We start from the raw sequence: 18659 nt of genomic DNA, 5'->3' as shown, positions 1-18659 counted from the left end.
TCTTTTCCAGAACATGAAAGCAGAGTCATGAGAAAATGCCCTGACAAAATTTCTCCCAAGGAAGCCTCATAATCTACTCCGCCTGCTCCAACACCCTCCAATTCAATTCTCGCAAATGTGTCCCTAGTTATTAATGGTACATATTAGTAAACTCTAGGGCTAGAATGGCTCAGATGGCAAAGAATCTGCTTGCAATGCAGGAGACCTGTGTTCGATCCCTTGGTTGGGAAGATCCCCTGGAGGAGGACATAGCAATTAGAGAGTCAATTCCTAGGCAGGCTGATAAGAAGTCCAGGGCTCCCGAGGAGGAGAGAGGGATCTGGGGCTCTGAAGGATGAGATAGGCGCTGGAATTCTCAAGGAGGAGGAAAAAACAAAAATTTATTTCTACATTTCTTAGTCTTAGTCACATAAAACATTTTTTTTCTTTAAGCCCAGAACTGATAATTACACAACAAACAACTCAGTTTAAACTCTGTACTAAGGATTATATAACAATGTATCCTGCTTCAGGACAGTTTCTCCTTCCTGAAAACCTGACTAATCCTGTTGTCTTAAAATGTATATTATGGGTTTGGTAAGATCTTTCTGTTGTTAAATTCTAATCCTGTCATCTTAAAATGTAAATTGTGGGAGAGGGTCGAGTAAGATCTTTACAGCCTTGAGGCATTCTTTTGATTTATTGTAATAACCAATTGGAAATAAAAGCAAAAATAAACAAATGGGACCTAGTTAAACTTAAAAGCTTTTGCACAACAAAAGAAACTATACGCAAGGTGAAAAGACAGCCTTTAGAATGGGAGAAAATAATAGCAAACGAAGTAACTGACAAAGAATTAATCTGAAAAATATACAAGCAACTCCTGCAGCTCAATTCCAGAAAAATTAATGACCCAATCAAAAAATGGGCCAAAAACTAAACAGACATTTCCCCAAAGAAGACATACAGTTAACAAACACATGGAAAGATGCTCAATATCACTCATTATCAGAGAAATGCAAATCAAAGCCACAAGGAGGTACCACTACACGCCAGTCAGGATGGCTGCTATTCAAAAGTCTACAAGCAATAAATGCTGGAGAGGGTGTGGAGAAAAGGGAACCCTCTTACACTGTTGGTGGGAATGCAAACTAGTACAGCCGCTATGGAGAACAGGGTGGAGATTCCTTAAAAAACTGGAAATAGAACTGCCATATGACCCAGCAATCCCACTTCTGGGCATACACACCGAGGAAACCAGATCTGAAAGAGACACATGTACCCCAATGTTCATCACAGCACTGTTTATAATAGCCAGGACATGGAAGCAGCCTAGATGCCCATCAGCAGACGAATGGATAAGAAAGCTGTGGTACATATACACAATGGAATATTACTCAGCCATTAAAAAGAATTCATTTGAATCAGTTCTAATGAGATGGATGAAACTGGAGCCCATTATACAGAGTGAAGTAAGCCAGAAAGAAAAACACCAATACAGCATACTAACACATATATATGGAATTTAGAGAGATGGTAACAATAACCCTATATGCAAAATAGAAAAAGAGACACAGATGTATAGAACAGTCTCTTGGACTCTGTGGGAGAAGGCGAGGGTGGGATGGTTTGGGAGAATGGCATTGAAACATGTATATTATCATTTGTGAATCGGATCACCAGTCCAGGTTCGATGCATGAGAGAGGGCGCTCAGGGCTGGTGCACTGGGATGACCCAGAGGGATGGGACGGGAAGGGAGGTGGGATGGGGTTCAGGATGGGGAACACATGTACACCCATGGAGGATTCAAGTCAATGTATGGCAAAACCGCTGCAACATAAATTAAAAAACAAAAACAAAAAATATATAACTCCCTTTTCTAAGACTATCAAGGGTGGCACTCTCCATTCCCCCTTCTGATGTCTATGTCAGAAGCTTTCTATGTCCCTTTTCTTATTTTAAGAAAACTCTGCTACACAAAAGTTCTTGAGTGATCAAGCCTGGTCTCTAGTCCCGAAGCCAAATCTTCTTCAGAGATCATGCATCCGACATCATTCACTATAAGTTATCAGCAACCCACTCCAGTAGCCTTGCATGGAGAATCCCGTGGATGGAGGAGCTGGCCAGATACAGTCCATAGGGATTCAAAGAGTCAGACAGGACTGAGCAACTCAGCACAGCACAGTCAACTTCTGAGATTCCCTGGGGGTATAAACTATATTTTCCTGAGTACTTCCCCATTCCAACAGTGAGTGCTAAGATCTGATCCCAGATACTGGTCTAGATAAAGTGAAGATTAATGGATGTAGAGCTTGAGAACAGGAAAGCCCTATTAAGGCCTTTCATGCAGAGCATCAGATGGTCTCCAGGACAGAGAGGCTACATTCCTCTGGCAAAAGGAAGAGGGGTGCTTCTTCCCTGGTGGGACATTCAAGGGAAGGTGAGGTTCAAGGTCCTTGGACTTCTTGACCACAAATCCAGTTCTCAGGCTCTTCCTGCTTTTCTGTAAGGTCCTAACAAAGGAAATATGTCATGGCTATGCACTTGGTCTGTTCTGCAGCTGCATTCCCTGGCTTCCTGCACAGTCTGATGCAGACTTGTAACAGATCGCACTGCTGTTCATAGCAGCCACAGAGCCCCTCTGACTCTCATAGAGTGTTCACACTGGCAGCTTACTTCTCTGAGTCTATTGTTTTCTTTTGCCAAGGACTGCAATGCAGTTAATCCACTGCAATATCTTCATAACTATAATTTTCCCCAAATTGTTTACTCAGGAGAACCTTTCCATAAAATAATGTTCCACCTACTCCTTTCACCTCCCAATTAACTGTAGGTGAAAACATTAGTAATTATAATGCCACTACATGCCAGGAGCTATTACCCTACTAATTACTGATACTATGGATCCCTCATTGCCATCAGATCACAAGTAACCAACTCCAAATCAGATTCTTGATGTCTGCTTTCCAGGACTTCTCCTGATCCCAACTGGCAGAGCATAGCATTCCCACAAGGCATAATTTGAACTATTATTGACAAGAAGTTAGATAGTAAGAGAAGAGTATTTAAACAAATAATGACAAGATAACAGAATAAATTCTAAAATAAAGATATGAATATTATTTACTCTAAAACCTATCTGAGAAGGTGGGTGATTATACTTGCAAAGTCAGGGATGTCTTCATGGAGAACTAAGGTAACAAAATTTATTCATCATTCACTATGTGTCAGGATCTATGCAAAGCCCTTTATAATTAATACTTAATTTTTTTTCATTTATTTTTATTAGTTGGAGGCTAATTACTTTAGAATATTGTAGTGGGTTTTGCCATACATTGACATGAATCAACCATGGATTTACATGTGTTCCCCATGCTGATCCCCCCTCCTACTTCCCTCTCCATCCCATCCCTCTGGATCTTCCCAGTGTACCAGCCCTGAGCACTTGTCTCATGCATTCAACCTGGGCTGGCGAGCTGCTTCACATTTGATAATGCACTTGTTTCAATGCTATTCTCTCAAATCATCCCACTCGCCTTCTCCCAGAGAGTCCAAAAGTCTGTTCTATACATCTGTGTCTCTTTTTCTGTCCTGCATATAGGGTAATCATTACCATCTTTTAAAATTCCATATATATGTGTTAGTATACTGTATTGGTGTTTTTCTTTCTGGCTTACTTCACTCTGTATAATGGGCTCCAGTTTCATCCATCTCATTAGAACAGATTCAAATGAATTCTTTTTAATGGCTGAGTAATATTCCATTGTGTATATGTACCACAGCTTCCTTATCCATTCGTCTGCTGATGGGCATCTAGGCTGCTTCCATGTCCTGGCTATTATAAACAGTGCTGCGATGAACATGGGGTACACGTGTCTCTTTCAGATCTGGTTTCCTCGGTGTGTATGCCCAGAAGTGGGATTGCTGGGTCATATGGCAGTTCTATTTCCAGTTTTTTAAGGAATCTCCACACTGTTCTCCATAGTGGCTGTACTAGTTTGCATTCCCACCAACAGTGTAAGAGGGTTCCCTTTTCTCCACACCCTCTCCAGCATTTACTGCTTGTAGACTTTTGGATAGCAGTCATTCTGACTGGTGTGTAATGGTACCTCCTTGTGATTTTGATTTGCATTTCTCTGATAATGAGTGATGTTGAGCATCTTTTCATGTGTTTGTTAGCCATCTGTAATTAATACATTAAATAACCCTATGATGCTGTGAAAGTGCTGCCCTCAATATGCCAGGAACTTTGGAAAACTCAACAGTCGCCACAGGACTGGAAAATGTCAGTTTTCATTCCAATCCCTAAGAAAGACAATCCCAAAGAATGTTCAAACTGCCGCACAATTGCACTCATCTCACACACTAGTAAAGTTGTGCTCAAAATTCTCCAAGCCAGGCTTCAGCAATATGTGAACCATGAACTTCCAGATGTTCAAACTGGTTTTAGAAAAGGCAGAGGAACCAGAGATCAAATTGCCAATATCCACTAGATCATTGAAAAAGCAAGAGAGTTCCAGAAAAATATCTATTTCTGCTTTATTGATTATGTCAAAGCCTACGATTGTGTGGATCAAAATAAACTGTGGAAAATTCTGAAAGAGATGGGAATACCAGACCACCTAACCTGCCTCTTGAGAAACCTGTACACAGGTCAGGAAGCAACAGTTAGAACTGGACATGGAACAACAGACTGTTTCCAAGTTGGAAAAGGAGTACGTCAAGGCTGAATATTGTCACCCTGCTTATTTAACTTATATGCAGAGTACATCATGAGAAATGCTGAGCTGGAAGAAGCACAAGCTGGAATCAAGATTGCCGGGAAAAATATCAATAACCTCAGATATGCAGATGACACCACCCTTATGGCAGAAAGTGAAGAGGAACTAAAAAGCCTCTTGATGAAAGTGAAAGAGAAGAGTGAAAAGTTGGCTTAAAGCTTAACATTCATAAAACTAAGATCATGGCATCTGGTCCCAACACCTCATGGGAAATAGATGGGGAAACAGTGGAAACAATGTCAGACTTCATTTTTGGGGGCTCTAAAATCACTGCAGATGGTGACTGCAGCCATGAAATTAAAAGATGCTTACTCCTTGTAGGAAAGTTATGACCAACCTAGATAGCCTATTAAAAAGCAGAGACATTACTTTGCCAACAAAGGTCAAGGCTATGGTTTTTCCAGTGGTCATGTATGAATGTGAGAGCTGGACTGTGAAGAAAGCTGAGCACTGAAAAATTGATGCTTTTGAACTATGGTCTTGGAGAAAACTCTTGAGAGTCCCTTGGACTGCAAGGAGATCCAAACAGTCCATCCTAAAGGAGATCAGTCCTGGGTGTTCATTGAAGGACTGATGCTGAAGCTCAAACTCCAGTACTTTGGCCACCTCATGCAAAGAGTTGAGTCACTGGAAAAGACCCGGGTGCTGGGAGGGATTGGGGCAGGAGGAGAAGGGGACGACAGAGGATGAGATGGTTGGATGGCATCACCGACTCGATGGGCATGGGTTTATGTAGATTCCGGGAGTTGGTGATGGACAGGGAGGCCTGGCGTGCTGCGATTCATGGGGTCGCAAAGAGTCGGACACGACTGAGCGACTGAACTGACTGATGTTGCAGACAGTTCTGCTGGCTCCATTTTAAAAATGATAGCACTGACTAAAGCTTAGCGAATCCCCAAAGATGCTAAGTGGAAGAAGCCAAGGTCATGCTTTTGAACACTGCGCTAAGCTTTTTTTCTAGAAGACTTGATGCTGACCTGGTTTTTGATAAGGTGCTTTTTATCAATTATAGAAGGAGAAAGAGTACTGTGGGCAAAAAGGAAAGGAGATGCAAAGTCAAAGAGATATGAAAAGACAACCATGCTTTAGTATAGTAAGAAATTCAACATGAACTGGGAGCCATTGAAAGGGTATCTTAGTTTGTTTGGGCTGCAATACCAAAATATTACAAGACTTATAAAGAACAGAAATTTATTTCTCACAGTTCTGAAGACTGAGAAGTCCAAGTTCAAGGCACCAGAAGATTCCTTGTTTAGTGGGGTCCATCGTAGGTGGCACTAGTGGTAAAGAACCCACCGATGCAGGAGATATAAGAGATACAGGGTCGATCCCTGGGTTGGGAAGATCCCCTGGAGGAGGGCACAGCAACTCATTCCAGTATTCTTGCCTGAAGAATCCCATGGACAGAAGAGACTGGCACACTACAGTCCATAGGGTCACAAAGAGTCAAACACGACCGCAGTGACTTACCCCAGCACACACATCTTCTTGGTTCATAGAAGGCTGACTTCTGACTATTTTGTCACATGGTAGAAGAGTCAAGGTAGCTCTCTGGGGTTTCTTGTGTGGGCACTAATCCCATTCATGAGGGCTCTACCCTGATAATTTAATCATTCTCAGAAGCCTCACTTCTTAACACTGTCACACTGGAGAATAAGTTTAAACATGTGAATTTGAGGGAAACAGCAATGCTCAGTCTATAGCAGAGGATGAACAAGAGTGAAGAACAGGTAAGAGAATTTAGACTGTACAACCAATTGGTGGGTTTTACAACAGGAGGTCATGAAACTCTGAAAATGAATTATGGCTTGGATACCAGCAAAGGGGCCTAGAATTTGTGCTGCTTCATTGATGTTACCTTACCCTTCTCTCTGAATCTAAATGCCAGATACCCTATTTGCATCTACATGACTTTGAATCAAGCTCTCAATCTCACTATCCTGTTTCTGTAGGTATAATATGAGGAAGATAACAGCTACCACCTACCTTGTCAGATTGTTCAAAATATTCAGTGAAATATGTGAATATAGTACTCAACATCCACATTTAACTGAGTAAGAATTCAACCATAAGCTCTTGTCCAGAGATAGAAATATAAAGAAAGCAAGAGAAGGGAATAACAGTTCAACATTACGTGAAATTCCACTTTCAATAACTGGTATCTATTCCTAGGTGAGAAAGGAGGTGTGAATCTGCTGTTCTCCTATTTAGCCCTAGTTCCCCCTCTGCCTCTCAGACTGTAAGCATCTCACAGACCAGAAATCTTTTGTGTTTAAAGCTATGGCTTAGCACAGTGAATGAGACAGTATGTATTCAGTGAGGGTTCACTAAATGCTTGTTCATATCCTTGGTGTGATTCTTCTCCACTCTCTTCATTTTCCCAGATGTCTTCAACCTCTGTCACTGGTTTATTTGTCAAACTTCCTCTCTTTGAAGAAATAGCTGTCCTATGTTGGGGACTTGGACCACCTTGGTCTGCAGAGAAGTTGCTGATTTGCCATAAGTGATTTTTTTTCAGGATTATCTATAATAATAATAATAATAACCAATTTTAGAATTGGCTATTCAAACCAGAATCTGTTCCTGAGTTCTTGCCTAATTCCCACAAACATTTCACCTAGAACTGATGTCCACCTATTGCCCTACCAGCTCCAGAAGGAAAGAGAATAAAGAAGAGCACATTACTCTCAACTCCTCCTACCCTTTATTTAAGACCCATCTCATGTCCCAACCTGGGACTAATCTTTTCCCACAACCCTGCCAGGGACAATATCCTTTTCCATCCTGGGAAAATCCACCTCCACTCACAAGGTATGATCTGGTCCCAGGCTCCTGGCCGTCATCATGATCTGACAGCTCATTCCTAAAATGCTTGTTTATTTAGAGTTAGTCAGCCCTGTATACAAGACACCAGTGGGCCTGCCAAATAATGCTGTGCTGGTCCAAGCTGATCTCTACTCCTGTTCCCAGCCCGTCCTCCTATGCTGGGTGAGGACAATATTAAGCCACCTTTATGTGTGGTCTGTTTTCCACTTTCCATCCCCTGGGAGCAAATACTTAGGCAAGAAAACAAAAATGCTAACATTTTCCTGAAACAAAAATTAATGTTTAGACTTCTCTGAGCTCGCAGTACCTTTCTCTTTCCCTGGGAGGATTCTTGGCTTTTTTTCCCAGCATGGCCCCCAAACGCCAATCTTCACTTACACCCCAAGCAAAGAAACTGAAGAAATCGAGGCTGACTCCTGCCTCTAGGACAGGCAAGGCCTTTGCTTCTTCAAACTTGCCAAAGGAAGACAAAGAACAGCAAGAAGCAATTGTACATACTGATGAAGTACAAAATGAAATAGACAGACTTAATGAACAAGCCAGTGAGATTTTGAAAGTAGAATAGAAATATAACAAACTCTGCCAACCATTTTTTCAGAAGAGGTTGGAATTGATTGCCAAAACTCCAGATTTGGGGGTAACAACAATTTTTAACCATCCACAAGTGTCTGCATTGCTTGAGGAGGGGGATGAATAGGTGCTGGATTATTTGACAAGAGTTGAAGTGATAGAATTTGATAGATAGATAGATAGACAGACAGACATATAGATAGATAGATATTAAATCAGGTTACAGAATAGATTTTTATTTTGATGAAAACCCTTACTTCGAAAATAAAATTCTCTTCAAAGTATTTCATCTGAATGAGAGTGGTGAACCATCTTCAAAGTCCACTGAAATCAGACGGAAATCTGGAAGGGATTTGATGAAACGATCAAGTCAAACACAGAATAAAGTGAGCAGGAATAGACAGCATGAGGAACCGGAAAGCTTCTTCACCTGGTTTACTGATCATTCTGATGCAGGTGCAGATGAGTTAGGAGAGGTCATCAGAGATGATATTTGGCCAAATTCACTACAATACTACTTGGTTCCTGACATGGATGATGAGGAAGGGGAAAGAGAAGAAGATGGTGACAATGATGAAGAGGAAGAAAGATTGGAAGATATTGATGAAGAAGGGGATAAGGATGAAGGTGAAGAAGATGAAGATGATGAGGAGGAGGAGGAAGGAGAGGAAGATGAAGGAGAAGATGACTAACAGAACACTGATGGATTCTAACCTTTTTAAATTTTCTCCAGTCCCTGGGAGCAAGTTACAGTTATTTTCTTGTCTCCTCTTGTGCTCAGTCACCCTGTTTTTGAGGTCTCTTTTTTCCTTTATACCATGGTTCACAACTTATTTGGGGGGAAATACCTTGAGCAGAATTCAGTGGGAAAAGAATCTCTACCCCTTTCAGTTCCAAATCCAATCTTCTTTTTTTTTTTTTTTTTTTATCCCTTCCTGTTTCAACAAAACTTTTATGGAATCAACACCACCATGCTCTGTGGGAAAAAAGAAAAACCTTCTGCTCTCTTAGCTCTGCTGGAAGCTGGAGGGTGCTAGGTCCCTGTGTAGTAGTGCATAGAATTCTAGATACTTTCCTCCTTTCTCTGTATATTGGGGTCAGAGATTACACTGTGTCTCTATGTGAATATGGACAGTTAGCATTTACCAACATGTATCTGTCTACTTTCTCTTGTTTAAAAAAAAGAAAAAAAAAACTTTTAAAAAAATGAGGTTTTAGAAGGTCAGCAAAGGGTAGGTTTGAGATGTTTGGGTGGGTTAAGTGGGCATTTTGACAACATGGCTTCTCCTTTGGCATGTTTAATTGCGATGTTTAATGGACATCCTTGCAATTTAAGATGACACTTTGAAAATAAAATTCTCTCCTAATGATGACTTGAGCCCTGCCACTTGCTGGGAGAATCAGTAGAACCTGTAGAGGATCTTATTTGCAATTGATATTCTCTATTGTAATTTTGTTCCTGTTTATTTTTAAATTTTCTTTTTGTTTCACTGGAAAGGAAAGGTGATGCTCAGTTTTAAATGTTAAAAGTGTGCATGTCACTTTGTTATAATAAAACTAAATGTGTACACAAAGGAAAAAAAATAATGTTTGACATAAGGAAGTTTAAACCAAAATTTAGAAAAAAAGTACTTTGCATAATTTTCAGGAATATGAAACATATGTCCAATGTAAATTAATAAACAAATGGCTTAATACTGCCATCAGCAGCTTCTGGGTTTGGGTAACACCACTGTCAACTGGGTCCTTGCCAAGAATAATGGATGTGTGTTTGTCTAAGTCAATAAAAGTAAAAAACTGACCAAACTCCTTTCTCCCAGGAAAAAGAGGCCTATGACCTAAAGACAAAAGCAAGTCTTCATGCTAAAAGTAAGATTTCCAAACACACTGCTTAGTACAGATGTCACTTTTTTTAAACATTGTAACTGTTATTTGTTATCACCTCACTGCATGCCATCCTTCCAGCATATGCACCAAGCACAAAAGCATGTTTCTTCTCCTTTTATTTTCAGAGTCAAATGAAATAAAAATATGTCATCACCATTCCTAATTCATTTAAGAGTTTAACCCTATGAGATGCTTTGAATATGTAATATGTTGCATAAAAGTTCAGATTACAAGCTCAAAAGTGGGTTAAAAGCCAGTTCACATTGCCAAATATCCCTATTGGAAAGTTAGCAATCTAGTGGAATGGATCAGTTCACCCTCAATACCCGTTGAAATGTACAAGGATTTTTAGTGTAGAGAATTTTGTGGATATTTGTACGACAGAGAAAAACAATAAAAGAAAGCTAATCCAGCCCCTTTTCATGAGATTTAAACAGCAAAGTTTCAACTAAAATCGTGATCTTATTCCAGTGACCTTTTTATTTAGTCTACGCAGCTCACATTTTATAACATTTGAAAGAGTTGAGACAAGTGCTATGCACATTTAATTTTTTGTTGGAAGACTAGAATCTCTGAATATTAGAGCTGACAACACACACACACACACAAACTAACATATCATCTTCCCCATCACGTTCACTTTATGGTCTGGCAACGGCTAGGAATACATGTGGGTGCTGGGGGAAATAAATGAATTTGAAGCACAGAGTTGCCAAATACTAGTCAAGCACCTCAGCTTACTGGCTTGGTGATGCTGGTTGAGTTACTTCTCCTCTCTGGGTTTCATTTTATTGGCCATAAGATAGAAATGATAATAACAGTTACCTCGTGGAAATAGAGGGCTTCCCAGGTGGCCCTAGTGGTAAAGAACCCATCTGCCAATGAAGGAGACATAAGAGATGTGGGTTCAATAACTGGATCAAGAAGATGCCCTGGTGGAGGGCATGGCAACCCATTCCAATATTCTTGCCTGGAGAATCCCATGGACAGATGAGCCTGGTGGACTACAGTCCATGGGGTCACAAAGAGTCAGACATGACTGAAGCAGCAGCAGCATGGAAATATAGTGACGCCTGAGTAAAATACTGTATATATGGGCTGTTGTTGTTCACAGTCTTGTCTGACTCTTTGCGACCCCATGGACTACAGCACACCGGGCTTCCCTGTCCTTCACCATCTTCCAGAGCTTGCTCAAACTCAGGTCCATTGAGTCAGCGATGCCATCCAACTATCTTGTCCTCTGTCATCCCCTTCTCCTCCTGCCTTCAATCTTCCCCAGCATCAGGGTCTTTTCTAATGAGTTGACTCTTCACATCAGGTGGCCAAATTATTGGAGCTTCAGCATCCATTCTTCCAACGAATATTCAGGGTTGATTTCTTTTCAGATTGACTGATTTGATCTCCTTGCCATCCAAGGGATTCTCAAGAGTCTTCTCCAACACCACAGTTCAAAAGCATCAATTCTTTAGTGGTCAGCCTTCTTTACAGTTCAATTCTCATATGCATACATGACTCCTGGAAAAACCATAGCTTTGACTATATGGACTTTTGCTGGCAAAGTAATGCCTCTGCTTTTTAATAAGCTGTCTAGGTTTGTCATAGCTTTTCTTTCAAGGAGCAAATGTCATGACTGCAGTCACCATCTGCAGTGATTTTGGAGCCTAAGAAAATAAAGTCTGTCACTGTTTCCATTGTTTCCCCATTTCTTTGACATGAAGTAATGGAATCAGATGCCATGATATTAGTTTTTTTAATGTTGAGCTTTAAGCCAGCTCTCTCCCCACATAGCTCAGTCAGTAAAGAATCTACCTGCAGTGCGGGAGACCTGGCTTCAATTCCTGGGTCAGGAAGATCCCCTGGAGAAGGAAATAGCAACCCACTCTAGTATTCTTGCCTAGAGAATCCCATGGACAGAGGAGCCTGGAAGGCTACAGTCCATGGGGTCACAAGAGTCAGATAAGATTTAGTGCTTAATATAGTTTAAGATGCTGCACAAACATTACATGGAGTTACACTGACGTGCTATGTGAATATATGATTTGAAAGCCCATTACCTCAAAGTCCTCATTTTACCACCTGACCTTTATAAGTGTTATAGTCCTTATCTACGAAGTAGGACACATACAACACTTCCCTCACAAGGTTTCTATCATCACCCATGAAATATGTGTAAAGCACTTAGACTGCCCAATACCTACATAGACTCCTCCAGTGAATGTCAACTCCCACTAGACATTTGATGATAAAACTGATATTTCTCCAACAAGTACTTAAAGAGATCCAGCCACCTACTAGGCACTCTATCTATGCTGGGAATGAAGGTGGGAAAAATATACCTTCTGGCTCTGAGGGGACGCACTGAGGACTGGGAAATAGCTTACTTCATATGTCCATTGTCAAAGCGATCAGAGACTTCTCATTGTCCATAAAGTTCAAGTTCTTCTTTCTGCATTTAAAACACTCCACTGCTCCTGACCTCACCCCATCACCCACTGAACCTTCTTATGTAATCTATGTTTCCAATCAAAATTTCCCATGTCAGTGTTGTTATTCATTGTATTAGTAATGATTCTCTGGAGAAACAGAACCAATAAGAAGAGATTTATTATAAAAATTGGCTCACATAATTATAGAGGCTGAGAAGTCCCACAATCAGCCATCTGCACGTAGGCAAACAGGAGAGCTGGCGGTTAATTCAATCTGTCTAGAGTCCAAGAAGCAGGAGCATCGGTTTGAGGGCAGAAGTTTGAGGGCAGAAGAGGATGAAGATATCAGCAAATTCTCCCTTTCTCCACCTTTTTGTTCTATTTAGGATCTCAGTGGATCTGATGGTGCCTGCCCACCTTGGTGACCGTGACCTTCTTTACTGACTCTACAGATTCAAATGATAACCCCTTCTAGAACCACCAGGATCGATCCACTCAGGAATAACGTTTTACCAAGTATCTGGGCATCACACTCATGCTGGATTCTCCACCTGGAACACTACACCTCATTGTTTCTCTTTAGGTCAAACCCCTATACTTCACAGCCACACCAAGGTGCTCTCTACTGTAAACAACTGGTTTTCTGCTTCTTTTCATGTTCCTTTAAGAAACAACTTCTTCTCTACATTTCTTCTAGTGTAGCTGCAGATGTCACTCTTTGGACAAAAAAAATGGATACAAGAGTACCTGGTTCATGTCTAAGAGGACATGGCAAGCCCCCACACACACACTTTAGGGAGTAGTTTAGGGGTAGGTATGTGACCCAATATAAGCTGACAAGAATTACACCTGAGATTAGGGCAAGTATGTTCAGAAAGAAAATTTCCCTTTACCCTGGAGTTGTTAAGGTAGTTGTTAAACAAGATGATTGTGAGTCAAGAGCTACAAGATAACATCTTACCTATAAGAACACCCAACACGGAGGAAAGCAGAGCTAAGACATAGAGAGAAATAAATCCCTAACAGCACTGTTGACCACTTGTATAGACATCTCTTGACTTTCAGTTAGGGAAGCCAGTCCATGTATTATCATCACTACTACTACTTCTATTATTATTACTATTTAGTTACAATCAAGAATCTCCTGCAGACCAAGACCACAGTTTATTTATATTTGTTTCTCCTATGAAACAGTGGGATGAGTTTTTGCCTACTGTAGGTCCTCAGTAAATGTTAGGTTAGATTAATTAATCTATAATTCATGGGGAAAAAATTTAATGGATTCTAAATGGCATACAGCCTCGCTAACATGTAACCTAGTTCATTAAAGCAGAGGAAATATGTCTGAGTCAAATGATTCATTTGTAAAGACTTTTCAGCTATTCAGTTTCTCTAGAGCCCCTAAAGGAACCTGTACTTTGCATAATAACCTACATAGTTAGGAAAATTATAGTTTTCCAAGTGTTTTTAATCTTCACTTTAGAAATGAGAAGAGGGCCTGGAGAGATAAACTGATTTCCTACAGTCTCACAGGAAATGGACAGATCACTGCTGTGGAATCCTTTGATTCCAAACGACTAGCGGTCCTTTGTCTTCTTCTGTCTCCAGAGCCAGGCTGGTGTAGGAGTAAGAACTTCTGAAATCATCCAACCTGGAGGTGAAGCCTCATCCTCGCCAGCTGTGGAGCACTACCTTAGTCTAGTGCATAGTAAATGGCAAATAAATGACTGCTTTTGTTATTACCATTAACACAGATTTTTATGCTTCTCAGTACAATAGAAATCTTTAACTGACTCAAATCTTGGGGCAGTTTCATCTGACTATTTTCCACTGTTACCTATGAGATTTCTCTGCCTTAGGGAAAAACAAAGTCCCCAGCAGATGTCTCAGCAGGAAAAAAGCATAAGTTATTGGTGTTCGTGTTATGATGGATTTCCCACCCATTATCCATAGGCTTTCATTATTCACTATAAAATGGGACTTTCCTGAGCTCATTGAGGGGAAAATATTAGTTGGCTTTTGTTAAACATTTGCTAAGTTTCATTCACTTTAATCTAATTTAGGTTGAAATCTTTATTGGCTACAGTAGGTACTTTTCAATAGACTGAAGGAATTTGGTAACTGTTGATGAATAAGAAATTGTGAAAATGAGTATAAGATTTAATCCTGTAAAAGTGAAAAAGCTTCAGAAATTCTTCTGTCAGGTGGAAGGAAAAATTAAAGGACAATTGACTCCTTTATGTGACTTTGATTTTCATCACTGTCCTACCTAAATGTCAAAGGACAGACCTGCAAAGAAAGCACCGACCCAAAAGACATAGCTAATAGCAAGATTTTCTGACTCACAAAGAAGGCTATTTGAGGCTACTGCAGAGAATTTTATTATGAAAACTTTATTTATTTTTTTAAATATAATTTAGCTAGGTCAAATGTGATTGCTTTGTAAATTTTTTAAAAAGTAAACACACCCAATGATTTAGATGATACTTAGAATCTGTGCACAATTTAAACAGAAGAAAAATTTAAACAGAAGAACTATACAAGAAGGATCTTAATAACCCAGAAAACCATGAAGGTGTATTCACTCACCTAGAGTCAGACATCCTGGAATGCAAAGTCAAGTGGGCCTTAGGAAGCATCACTATGAATAAAGCTAGTGGAGGTGATGGAATTCCATCTGAGCTATTTCCAGTCCTAAAAGATGATATTGTTAAAGAGCTGTACTCTAAATAAACCAGCAAATTTGGAAAATTCAGCAGTGGCCACAGGACTGGAAAAGGTCAGTTTTCATTCCAATCTCAAATAAGGGCAAGGCCAAAGAATGTTCAAACTACTGTGCAATTGTACTTATCTCACACACTAGCAAAGTAGTGCTCAAAATCCTTCAAGCCAGGTTTCAACAGTACATGAACTGAGAACTTTCAAATGTTCAGGTTGGATTGAGAAAAGACAGGAGAATCAGAGATCAACTTGCCAACACCTGCTGGCTCATAGAAAAAGCAAGAGAGTTCCAGAAAAACATCTACTTCTGCTTCATTGACTACGCCAAAGCCTTTGACAGTGTGGATCACAAGAAACTGTGAAAAATTCTTAAATAGATGGGAATACCAGACCACCTTACATGTCTCCTGAGTAATCTGTATGCAAGTCAAGAAGCAACAGTTAGAACTGGACATGGAACAATGGACTAGTTCAAAATTGGGAAAGGAATACATCAAGAAATGATGCTTTTGAACTGTGGTTTTGGAGAAAACTCTTGAGACTCCCTTGGACTGCAAGGAGCTCCAACCAGTCCATCTTAAAGGAAATCAGTCCTGAATATTCATTGGAAGGACTGATGCTGAAGTTGAAGCGCCAATACTTTGGCCACCTTATGTGAAGAACTGACTCATTGAAAAAGATCCTGATGCTGGGAATGACCGAAGGCAGGAGGAAAAGGGGACAACGGAGGATGAGATGGTTGGAGGCATCACTGACTTGATGGACATGAGTTTGAGCAAGCTCTGGGAATTGGTGATGGACAGGGAAGCCTGTCATGCTGCAGTCCATGGGGTCACAAAGAGTTGGACATGACTGAGCAACTGAACTGAACTGAGCAATTTAAACTTTAAGATCAAAATTGGGGAGCCTGGTGTGTTGCATTCCATGGGCTCACATGACTGAGCAACTGAACAACACTAAAGTTGAAAGCATGCCAATACAGGAAAAGAGAAGACTTTTCTTCCTAAGGGAGAAATATATTAATATTTTGCTGACAAGTGTACCTCTATGGCAAGAGTCTCTCCCAAAACTTTTAAAGAGAAACCTGTAAAAGAAAGGGATATTAGGGGAAGGGAATTAACATGTAGATGGTGAGCATCTACTTCATGCCAAATATTGTCCATGAAGCTAAACATCTGTTAGCTCCTTTGATAGATTTCCTCAATCTACACAATAGGCCTTTGAACCTCAGGGTTCTGAGTAAAGTGCCTATTGTCACCCAACTAATAAAAAATATGTGTTGAGACATAAAAAAATATCAGTACTGTGATTAAAACACCCAGAGTCCTCCAAGCCTCATTCGTCTCCTGTTCCATCAAGTGTTTTCCCTCTTTCTTATTTAACCTTAGTAAGTTGGTTATGACCGCCGCCCCTGACCTCGGACGTGGGGATGCTCCTCTGCACCGCGCCTGCGCTCTCGCAGCCTGGCGCTCTAGGTTGCCACCCCTGACCTTGGGCGAGTGGTAGCTCCTCACGGCCACGCTTCTGCGCGGTCCGTCCTGGCAGGCGCGCTTCTGATGAACTTTGGAGGGAGGTTCCTAACATTGTACAGGAGACAGGGATCAAGGCCATCCCCATGGAAAAGAAATGCAAAAAGGCAAAATGGTTGTCTGAGGAGGACTTACAAATAGCTGTGAAAAGAAGAGAAGTGAAAAGCAAAGGAGAAAAGGAAAGATATTCCCATTTGAATGCAGAGTCGCAAAGAATAGCCAGGAGAGATAAGAAAGCCTTCCTCAGCGATCACTGCAAAGAAATAGAGGAAAACAATAGAATGGAAAAGACTGAGATCTCTTCAAGAAAATTAGAGATACCAAGGGAACATTTCACACAAAGATGGGTTTGATAAAGGACAGAAATGGTAGGGGCCTAACAGAAGCAGAAGATATTAAGAAGAGGTGGCAAAAATACACAGAAGAACTGTACAAAAAAGATCTTCACGACCCAGATAATCACAATGGTGTGATCACTCACCTTGAGCCAGACATCCTGGAATGTGAAGTCAGGTGGGCCTTAGAAAGCACCACTACGAACAAAGCTAGTGGAGGTGATGGAATTTCAATGGAGCTATTTCACATCCTGAAAGATGATGCTGTGAAAGTGCTGCACTCAATATGCCAGGAAATTTGGAAAACTCAGCAGTGGCCACAGGACTGGAAAAGGTCCATTTTCATTTCAATCCCAAAAAAAGGCAATGCCAAAGAATGCTCAAACTACCGCACACTTGCACTCATCTCACATGCTAGTAAAGTAATGCTCAAAATTCTCCAAGACATGATACGTGAATCGAGAACTTCCAGATGCTCAAGCTGGTTTTAGAAAAGGCAGAGGAACCAGAGATCAAATTGCCAACATCCTCTGGATCATCGAAAAAGCAAGAGAGTTCTAAAAAAACATCTATTTCTGCTTTATTAACTATGCCAAAGCCTTTGACTGTGTGGATCACAAGAAACTGTGGAAAATTCTGAAAGAGATGAGAATACCAGACTAACTGACCTGCCTCTTAAGAAACCTGTATGCAGGTCAGGAAGCAACAGTTAGAACTGGACATGGAACAACAGGCTGGTTCCAAATAGGAAAAGGAGTACATCAAGGCTGTATGTTGTCACCCTGCTTATTTAACTTATATGCAGAGTACCTCATGAGAAATGCTGGGCTGGAAGAAGCTCAAGCTAGAATCAAGATTGCTGGGAGAAATATCAATAACCTCAGATATGCAGATGACACCACCCTTATGGCAGAAAGTGAAGACAAACAAAAAAGCCTCTTGATCAAAGTGAAAGAGAAGAGTGAAAAAGTTGGCTTAAAGCTCAACATTCAGAAAACTAAAATCATGGCATTTGGTCACATCACCTCATGGAAAATAGATGGGGAAACAGTGGAAACAGTGGCAGACTTTAATTTTGGGGGCTCCCAAATCACTGCATATGGTGACTGCAGCCATGAAATTAAAAGACGCTTATTCCTTGGAAGGAAAGTTATGACCAACCTAGATAGCATATTAAAAAGCAGAGACATTACTTTGCCAACAAAGGTCCATCTAGTCAAGGCTATGGTTTTTCCAGTGGTCATGTATGGATGTGAGAGTTGGATGTGAGGAAAGCTGAGCGCTGATAAATTGATGCTTTTGAACTATGGTGTTGCAATAGACTCTTGAGAGTCCCTTGGACTGCAAGGAGATCCAACCCGTCCATCCTAAAGGAGATCAGTCCTGGGTGTTCATTGGAAGGACTGATGCTGAAACTGAAACTCCAATACTTTGGCCACCTCATGCAAAGAGTTGACTCATTGGAAAAGACCCTGATGTTGGGAGGGATTGGGGACAGGAGGAGAAGGGGATGACAGAGGATGAGATGGCTGGATAGCATCACTGACTCAATGGGCTGAGTTTGAGTAAACTCCAGGAGTTGGTGATAGACAGGGAGGCCTGGT

The 18659-nt window shown here is 40.8% G+C and overlaps 1 pseudogene; it reads left to right on the top strand.

The window, feature by feature from the left end:
* The first annotated feature begins 7936 nt into the window (after positions 1-7936).
* LOC136148070 (protein SET-like) lies at positions 7937-8898 on the top strand (annotated as a pseudogene).
* Positions 8899-18659: the final 9761 nt, after the last annotated feature.

The sequence above is a fragment of the Muntiacus reevesi genome, chromosome 16, assembly GCF_963930625.1.
Source record: "Muntiacus reevesi chromosome 16, mMunRee1.1, whole genome shotgun sequence".
Lineage (NCBI taxonomy): Eukaryota > Metazoa > Chordata > Mammalia > Artiodactyla > Cervidae > Muntiacus > Muntiacus reevesi.
Note: the sequence above shows the minus strand (reverse complement) of the source record. Positions and strands in the feature narration are given on the sequence as shown.